Source organism: Pteropus medius, unplaced genomic scaffold (genome assembly GCF_902729225.1).
Source record: "Pteropus medius unplaced genomic scaffold, Ma_sr-lr_union100, whole genome shotgun sequence".
NCBI lineage: Eukaryota > Metazoa > Chordata > Mammalia > Chiroptera > Pteropodidae > Pteropus > Pteropus medius.
Genome location: NW_024340696.1, coordinates 8,306,208 through 8,314,412, shown reverse-complemented (window position 1 = coordinate 8,314,412; position 8,205 = coordinate 8,306,208). Strand labels below are relative to the sequence as shown.

Genomic DNA, 8,205 nt, shown 5'->3' with positions numbered 1-8,205 from the left:
ATTAAAATGCCTGCTGAGCTCTTCTTTGATTTCATTTACTTTCCTATTTTTTTTCATTCTCACCTTCCTCATCATCACCACTGCCATCTACATGTGAAGGCGGGCAGTGTAACAGGAAGATGGTTGGCTTTAGAACAATAGAAACTTTGATTGAAATTCTGAGTCTGGATGGGAGGACTGGAGCAAGTTCTTTTTCTTCTGTGTCCTTCATTCCCTTTACCTGAAAAGTGAGGCTAATTCCACATAGATAGCAGACCATGTTTGGCACACAGCTGGTGCTCAACAAATGGTAGCCGTCACTGAATATGGTAAGTGTTGAGGAAGAGGTATAAAACGTGGCCCCTGCCCTTGAGCAACCTAAAATCTATTTGAAATAAAAGGACTCAAATATAAAAGATTAATAATACAGAATGTGAAATACACTAATTGCAAAATGAGTCAGGCAGACAACAACTATTGAAGGAGTTCCCCAAGGAAGAAGGCATCAGCAGGGCTTCATGGAAGAGGAAGGCCTGTGATGGAACTTAGCACATGGTCAGGACAAGCAGAAAGATGTTTGCAACAGCAGGGCTGGCATCCAGTAGAAACAGTAAGTATAGTGCCTAGGACCCATGAAATCTTTTAATTGTATTTTCTTTTAAAATTAGAAGAAAAAAATGAATATAATAACAATGAATGTATAATAATCCATCCAACCTGGATTATATTTGTCTTAATACCAACACAGTAGCACAGCCATAAAATATAATTTTGACCTTTTTTTTGGTGGAAGAAGGAGCCCATGAAGGCAGATATTCTAGGGACCTCATAAGTCATAATGCAGCCCTGCCAAAGAAGGAACTAAAAAACTTTTTCCAGAAATCTCTATCAGTCACTCTGTTGTTAGTTTACTCTTTGCTATAGACCGAGTATGTTCCCCAAAATTCATATACTAAAACCTAATGCCCAATGCGATAGTATTAGAAGATAGGGCTTTTGCAAGGTGCTTAGGTCATAAGGGTGGAGCCCTCATGAATGGAATCAGTGTCTTTTAAAAAGGAAACAAAAATAGAGAGCTCCCTAGCTCCCCACAATATGTGGAGTTACAGCCTTCTAGGAAGCAGACCCTCACCGAACACCAAATCTGCTGGCACCACAGTATTGGACTTCCCAGCCTCCAGAACTGTGAAAAATAAATGTTTGTTGTTTACAAGCCACAAAGTTTATGATATTTTTTGTTACAGCAGCCAGAACAAACTAAGACTTCCTTCAAGGAGATTGTGAATCAAACCAAAAAGTAACAGTATATTATATAACAAAACAAATGATTATTTTAAAGAAAGATTTTATGCCTTTCTTTCTTTCAGTTCATTCAAATTTCCGTGTTTTACTGCATAAAAAACTTCCAAGATTATTCTGGATTCTCAAGGGCTCCAAAGGCCAGCTCTTCAATCTACAAGGATCCAGAAAGATATGGCCCCTCTCTGTGACTGTGTGCTCTTGGGCTGTCACCAGATTCTCATTGAGACAGATGTCACTAATTACCTTCCCACAGAAACAGCGAAGGGACAATCAGAGCTGTTGATTGGAGTCTCTGAGTCCTTATCTACATTTTTTTACCACTACTGAAAAAGAGACGGTCATATCATCCCTCATTGGGGAAAGAAAAACTAAAGTTGAGATTTGTTTTATTTTAAATAAAAATCTCAGAGTTACCTATCTTGTTTCCTACTCGGTTTCAGAAAGAAATATTGTGTTTTTACACTTCTTGTCCCCACATCCAAAGACATCAATAAATTGATAAGTGGGTTGCATGTATTAGGATTTTTTCTCTGAATTCTTTCTAAGTAAGAATCACAGAATTTCAGAGCCAGATGAGATCATAGACATTATCAGATCCAACCATTTTATTCTATTTCTGTCTCTAAGCTTACAACTAAGTATTCATCACCAGATTGTCACCTCTTCTTCCACTCAATCTTTCTTTTAGGCTGTGACTCATCTTTCTTAGGACATTTTTGTAGCTTCTCTTCTTTTGCCTGCTTTGTAACTGTGGAGTTCACTAGGTTTTTTCACTCTTTCTTTTTCTTTCTTTCTTTTTTTAATCCTATCCACTTTTAAGGAATAACTTCCAAGTTATCCTTGCCTCAGCAGGGTTAAAGGATGTCTGAGATGATAAGTGTTCAGAACTTGTCTCAGAATAAAATTAAATTTAAAAAATTTTGAAATTTAAATTTTCATTTTTTATGTCATGAAACTACAGGTCAACCTTAAGCAAAAGTTTTAAGGACAAATTATTTTCTCCTAAAATTAGTGAAGCCTCAAATTAGGGAACTCTCCTTAGTTTTAAGAATGGTTGCCCAGTCTTAGCAGTGAATTTTACACTTTTAAATTTTAAAAAGAAGTTTTAAATTTCTTTTTATGATAAGAATTCACTCTGACAAAAAGATAATTCACACTTCTATACAAAGGAAGACTTTGCATCAAGAAACTTTGAAAATGTCCTTCTACTCAATGAAAAACAGCATCTGTTATCAATTAAATGAGGAAAGGTGAACTATTCTGGAATTAAACTAATTCTAATGTTCCAGTCTCTATAAAAACTGCTACCAAACACTTAATGGCTACTGCATGAGCTACATAGCCTTAACAGCTTATAAAATAAAGTACAAAATGCAATACATAATAAAATTCACATTTATTTAGTAATCCGGTATATGGTACAGTAAGAGGGTATGGTAAAATAATCATGGAATTTGGAGTTAAGAGACCTGAGTTTGAGCCTCAGCTTTAAATGTCTTGGGTCCAAACACTTAACTTCTTCGATATGCAATTTCCTTTGTTACAGAACTGGAAGGATGATGATAATATATTATCAGTTTGGTGAAAGAGAACATTTTATATATAAAATATAAAATGTTATGCAAATATTTCTCTTATATCTCATTGCATAAGTAGTTTATAATTTTCTTTATTAAAGAGCTATAAATTCTTTGAATATGGAAGACTGCTGAGATAAAGAGCTCTATATCCATTCTGTTGATTTCTATTATTATTTCTGACATTTCTATTTATTCATTAAGGAAAAATTATCTTTGTTCACTTGACTCAGCAAATTAGCATGTCCCATCTCCACTACACTTGGCACATAATTGATGCTTGAAAATGTTTGCTGAATGAATATCGATGGATATTATGAAATTCTAATAGAACAATCAGAAAATTTTAGTGATGGAAATAAACATAAGAAACTCATGGAAAATAATAAAGGAAGATAGAAAATCTGGATGAAAAGATGAAAATCAAAGTATTCATGAGATTTGGCAGGAAGAAGGAATCACTAGTCCCTCCACAGAGGAGACTCAGAAGTCTCTCCATCCTCAGCAGGAAGTTATCTGGTTCTGATTTCCTCCTGACACAGCATCTCTGGTCAGTTTCTAAGCAGGTCAGTGCTAGCTGACTTACTTCCCCCTCTTTGTCATGTCTTGCTCTCACTTCTCTATTTCTTCTTGCCTCTTGTCTTCTTTTTTTCTGCCTTCTTCTTATGAGTCTTTTCTTTCTCCTTCGTCATCTATGAGTGTGCCCATGGTGTATCTCTGTGTGTTGTATAGGGACACACAAACACACACACACTCAAACTATATTGAAAATAAAAACTTTCATATTTAACCAAAACTTTATCAAACCAGAAATCAGAGCCAAATAACTTCCTGCTTGTGTTCTTTTGTTTTGCTTTGTTTTGTTTTGAAATTTCTGACTACTTCTTTCATCCAAGCAACTGCTAAAGTATTCTAGACTTCTTATCTTAGGAAAGGAAAAATATAGCTAATGAATCAGAGGTCTTGGCTTAGCTAGTAGGTTTGGAAGAATATGTAATTGGTAAGAGTCGTTTTCCCCCCAAGTCCAGAGTTGAAAACAGGTTGGGGAAAGAAAAGAGAGTAAGAGGGAAAGTACAAAGCAGAAGTTTTGGCAGGATCCACACACGATACCCTCAAGGGAACAAAACAACAGAATCTCCTGATAAGTTTTGTGATCTGAGAGCAGGAGAGACCAGAGCACCCCTTTTAAGCATCGTGTTCAGCAAAGTGGCAATATGAATAGTAAAACCTCTCAGTCAGTACTGGCAGGAGCAACGAATAGAAACGGCTGCGTATACTAGTTACCTATTGCTGCCTCAACAGATCACCTCAAACTAAGTAACTTCAAAGAACACAAATTTATTCTCTTACAGTTATAGAGGTCAGAAGTTTAAAAAGATTTCAACAGGCTAAAGTCAAGGTGTCTGCAGGGCTGCATTCCTTTCTGAAGGCTCTCGAGGGTTTTCCAGCTTCTTGAGGCTACCCACATTCCTTTGCTTGTGGTCCCTTTTCTCCATCTTCCCAGTCAGCAGCGGCTGATCAGTCAAGTCTTTCTCTCACTGAATCAATGTGACACTGACTTAGCACACTGCCTCCCTCTTTCGCATTTAAGGGCCCTTGTGATCATATTGGGTTTATCCGAATAATCCAGGATAATCTTCCTACTTTAAGCTCAACTGACTAATAACCTTATTCTTTCTGTAACCGTAATTCCCTTTGCCATGAAACATAACATGTACACAGATTCTTGGAATTAAGACAGGGACATCTTCAGAAAGCCAATATTCTGTCTACCATGGCTGTGCTGTTTATGATAACTGACAACTTCACAGAGTGTCCAAGGTATCACAGTAAATGGCAAAATGTTTTGTCCTCATGCAGTTGAGAAGAGCATGGACAATAGCATTGACTGGAGGTCCCAGAGAGGTTGTATTGTCAAACTCAGAAGAATATAGCAGGAGATTCATATAATGGACCAGTAAATAGGAATGAAAAAACCAGGTACCATGGAGGCTGATATACATTTCAGTAGCTGCCATCATGGAAAGATGGTGGCCAAGGACCAGACCACTTTTTTTCCTGACCCCAATGACTTTATGATATGTAGTGCCCTAATGCCCCTAACTTCCTGATGTGAACTTACATGCAACCTCAGGGAGAAAAAGAAATGGAAACCATAAATCAAATGATTTTCCCTGGAATTGATTAAAAATAATTCTCCACTATCATTGATTAAAACTAATTCTCCACTATCATTGATTAAGGGCTTGACATAGAAATTAGGTATATTTATAAGGGGATAAAAAAGCATATTTCACATTTGGGTTTATTGTCTGATATTTAACACACATTAAACTCTCAATACCTTTTTCTAAAACCACAATGAGTACTTTGCTTTCTATTCTAAACCCATTGAGTGTGTGTGATTTCACCTGTGCTTCTACTTCTCACCTTCAAACATTAGAGACAAAGAAGAGGGTGACAGACCAGAGCCCCATGTCCCACGGAGGCGTCATCTCCTTCTTCCTTTCATTTCAGAATGGATTACTTTATCAGGGAAGAGATTTTTTCTTTCAACATGTATTTCTATTTCTATCCCACTTGGGTTACCTTATGGTAAAGTTGATATCCTCCCCACAGGGAAGTGAGAAAAAAAAACTTTTCGAAACCATTGCTTTTCTCAGGGCTTATGTAAAAAACTTTTTTAAAGAACCCTGTTTTGCCATCCACATGGAATTTTGCCTTAAGAAATGTCAAGAGACTATGGCCATGCCACCCTGAACACACCCAATCCCGTCTGATCTCGGACACTAAGCAGGGTCAGGCCTGGTTAGTACTTGGGTGAGAGACCACCTAGGAAGACTGGGTGCTGTAGGCCTGGTTAGTACTTGGGTGAGAGACCACCTAGGAGGACTGGGTGCTGTAGGCAGGGGCGGGAGGGAAAAAAAGAAATGTCAAGGGAGAAAATGATAATTCTATCTAAGGTTTCTTCTAGGAGCTTTATACATTCTAATTCCTATAACTCTTAAAAATAGATGTTATTATCCCCAATATACCTATGATAAAATTGAGATCCATAAAGACACCTCACTTTTTCAAGGGGCCTTAGCCTAGGTTTCCCCCAAAGCAGAGCCTGACACAAGGATTTGTATGCAGGTGGCTTGTTTGGAAAGCGCGCCAGAGAGCAGGACTGAGGGACACAGGGAAGAAGAAAGAGCCGATACAAGGGTGCTTTACAAAGTTGGCCCCCGATAAAGGTGACAGAGCTTGATCCAGCCACACCCTTCCATAGGGTTTGTGAAGTGAGTCACAGAACTCTGCACCTGGGTTAGAAAATGGAGAATAATTTATCTTTGGTCTTCTACCCTAACTGGTCAAGGTGGCCCCATGCTAACACCATGGCCCTTCCAATTTCTCATGTGCAATGTCAACGGTGTTCCCATCGTGCCCCACATCTAAGCCCTGGGGCAAGAAACTAGAGATATGAGTGGAATATGGCAAGGCGCTGTCCTATTTCTTCTGTGCAAAGCTGGCTGAAGCCTGTGCAGGAGTGGCCAAGATAGCAATGGCTGTACAAGACATGGGGTTGGGAAAAAAGTAAAATAATACACAGAGGTGGCTAATACTCAAGGTCATATGGCTATTCAATACTTAAAATTAGGCCTGCATGACTGCAAGGCCTATGTGCCTTCCATAATTCAGATGAGTTCTCAAGAAGATATTTGGCTTTATAGAACTTAAGCATGAGTTTATTACCCTTGGCAATTAGATGAGGATCTGGTATTGATTTTACACTATATCAGAAGTGGACCATTATACACTCACTCTTTGTGTATCTGAGGGCATGAATTCTTCCCCCATTAACCTCCAAAATGGGTTTGAAAATAAATACGTTAAATATAGGACTCTAGAACAGTGCTATCAAGACGAAAAATAATGTGAGCTACATGTGTGATTTTAAATGTCTTAGTAGCCACATAAAAAATGAAACAAGAGAAATCAATTTTCATAACCTATTTTATTTAACCCACTGTTTTCCAAGTATTATCATCTCAGTGTGTAATCAATAAAAAATGATCGCGGGCTATTCTGCATTTTTTCTTTTCTTTTCTTTCTTTCTTTTTTTTTTTTTTGTTATGCTAAGTCATCAAAATGTGGTATACATTCCACACTTACAAGCTAGTCAGTTCAGACTAGCTATACTTCCATTGTTTGATAGCCACATGTGGCTAGTGTTACAATGTTGGATAGTGCAGCTCCAGGATTTTTTTCCCTGGTGAACTGAAGGAGTTAATCTGTGAAAGGCAATACCATTACACTTTCCTGGGGATGTGATGGAGTAGGGAGGATTTCTATACACTCTCCTGACATTATGGTTTTGGTCTATATTATTTCTCCCTGAAATAAACAAAATGTCAAATGGATAAGGGTCATGGTCAGAAGTGATTAGAACAGTAATTTGAAGACAAAACCAAGTCATATATGAATCCAATATTTCAGGGTTTATTTCTCCTGTTCATGTGTCTTTAAATTGTACTTTTTGACTTAGGGAGAAAAAAAGAAAAATTTTACACATTAAAGCACAAATCACGTGATGAACAATATAAGGTAGTGATTCTAAAAGTGAGTTACAAACCATCTTATCCCACCTGAATAATAATATCTACATTTATTCCTATAAAAACTATATTTTTATTTTAATGGGTTTATAATTCACATAAAGCAAATATGTAATTATATAAAGCCTAATAAAACATTTGGCAGACGTATTATACTATAGTAAAATGCACAAGACTTAGAGATGGATCTGGGTTCAAATTCCACTTTACCACTTACTGTGTAACTTTGTGTCAATTAATTCACTTCTTTCATTCTGGTTTTATCTTCTCTTAAGTGGAGATAACAATACCTATCTTATAAAGATATAGTAAGAATTAAATAAGATAAGGTATGTTAGCAACAGTGCCTGGTACATGGTTAATGCTCAGTAAATGGCAGCTTTTACTATTAGTGAACAAAAATCTAACAGTAAGGCAGACTGCACAATATTCACCTTGCCTTTGACATTTCTCACAGCCTGTTTATCCGTTAAGAAACATTTGTATCCCACATATGGAACCATGAATTACTGTGAGTGCCACTAAACTCTACAGTGTTCAGATATTTACCAATAAAGGGGGCATTTTCCATTCAAAACTGGGCAAATTGCTCATAAAAATCCACAGGCTCAAAGCAACCTGACTAGAAAGGGTTTTTTTTTTTTTAATTCCTGTTCTTTTGTCTCTTAATCCCCACACTGTGGCCTGATTCCCATAACAGCTGAAATTAGCACTTTAATTTCCACATTATCTCCTTTATATTACAGATG

At 37.1% G+C, this 8,205-nt stretch overlaps 1 pseudogene; it reads left to right on the top strand.

Annotated features, from left to right (window-relative positions):
- Positions 1-5,596: 5,596 nt before the first annotated feature.
- LOC120609744 (uncharacterized) lies at positions 5,597-5,715 on the top strand (annotated as a pseudogene).
- The last annotated feature ends 2,490 nt before the right edge of the window (positions 5,716-8,205 follow it).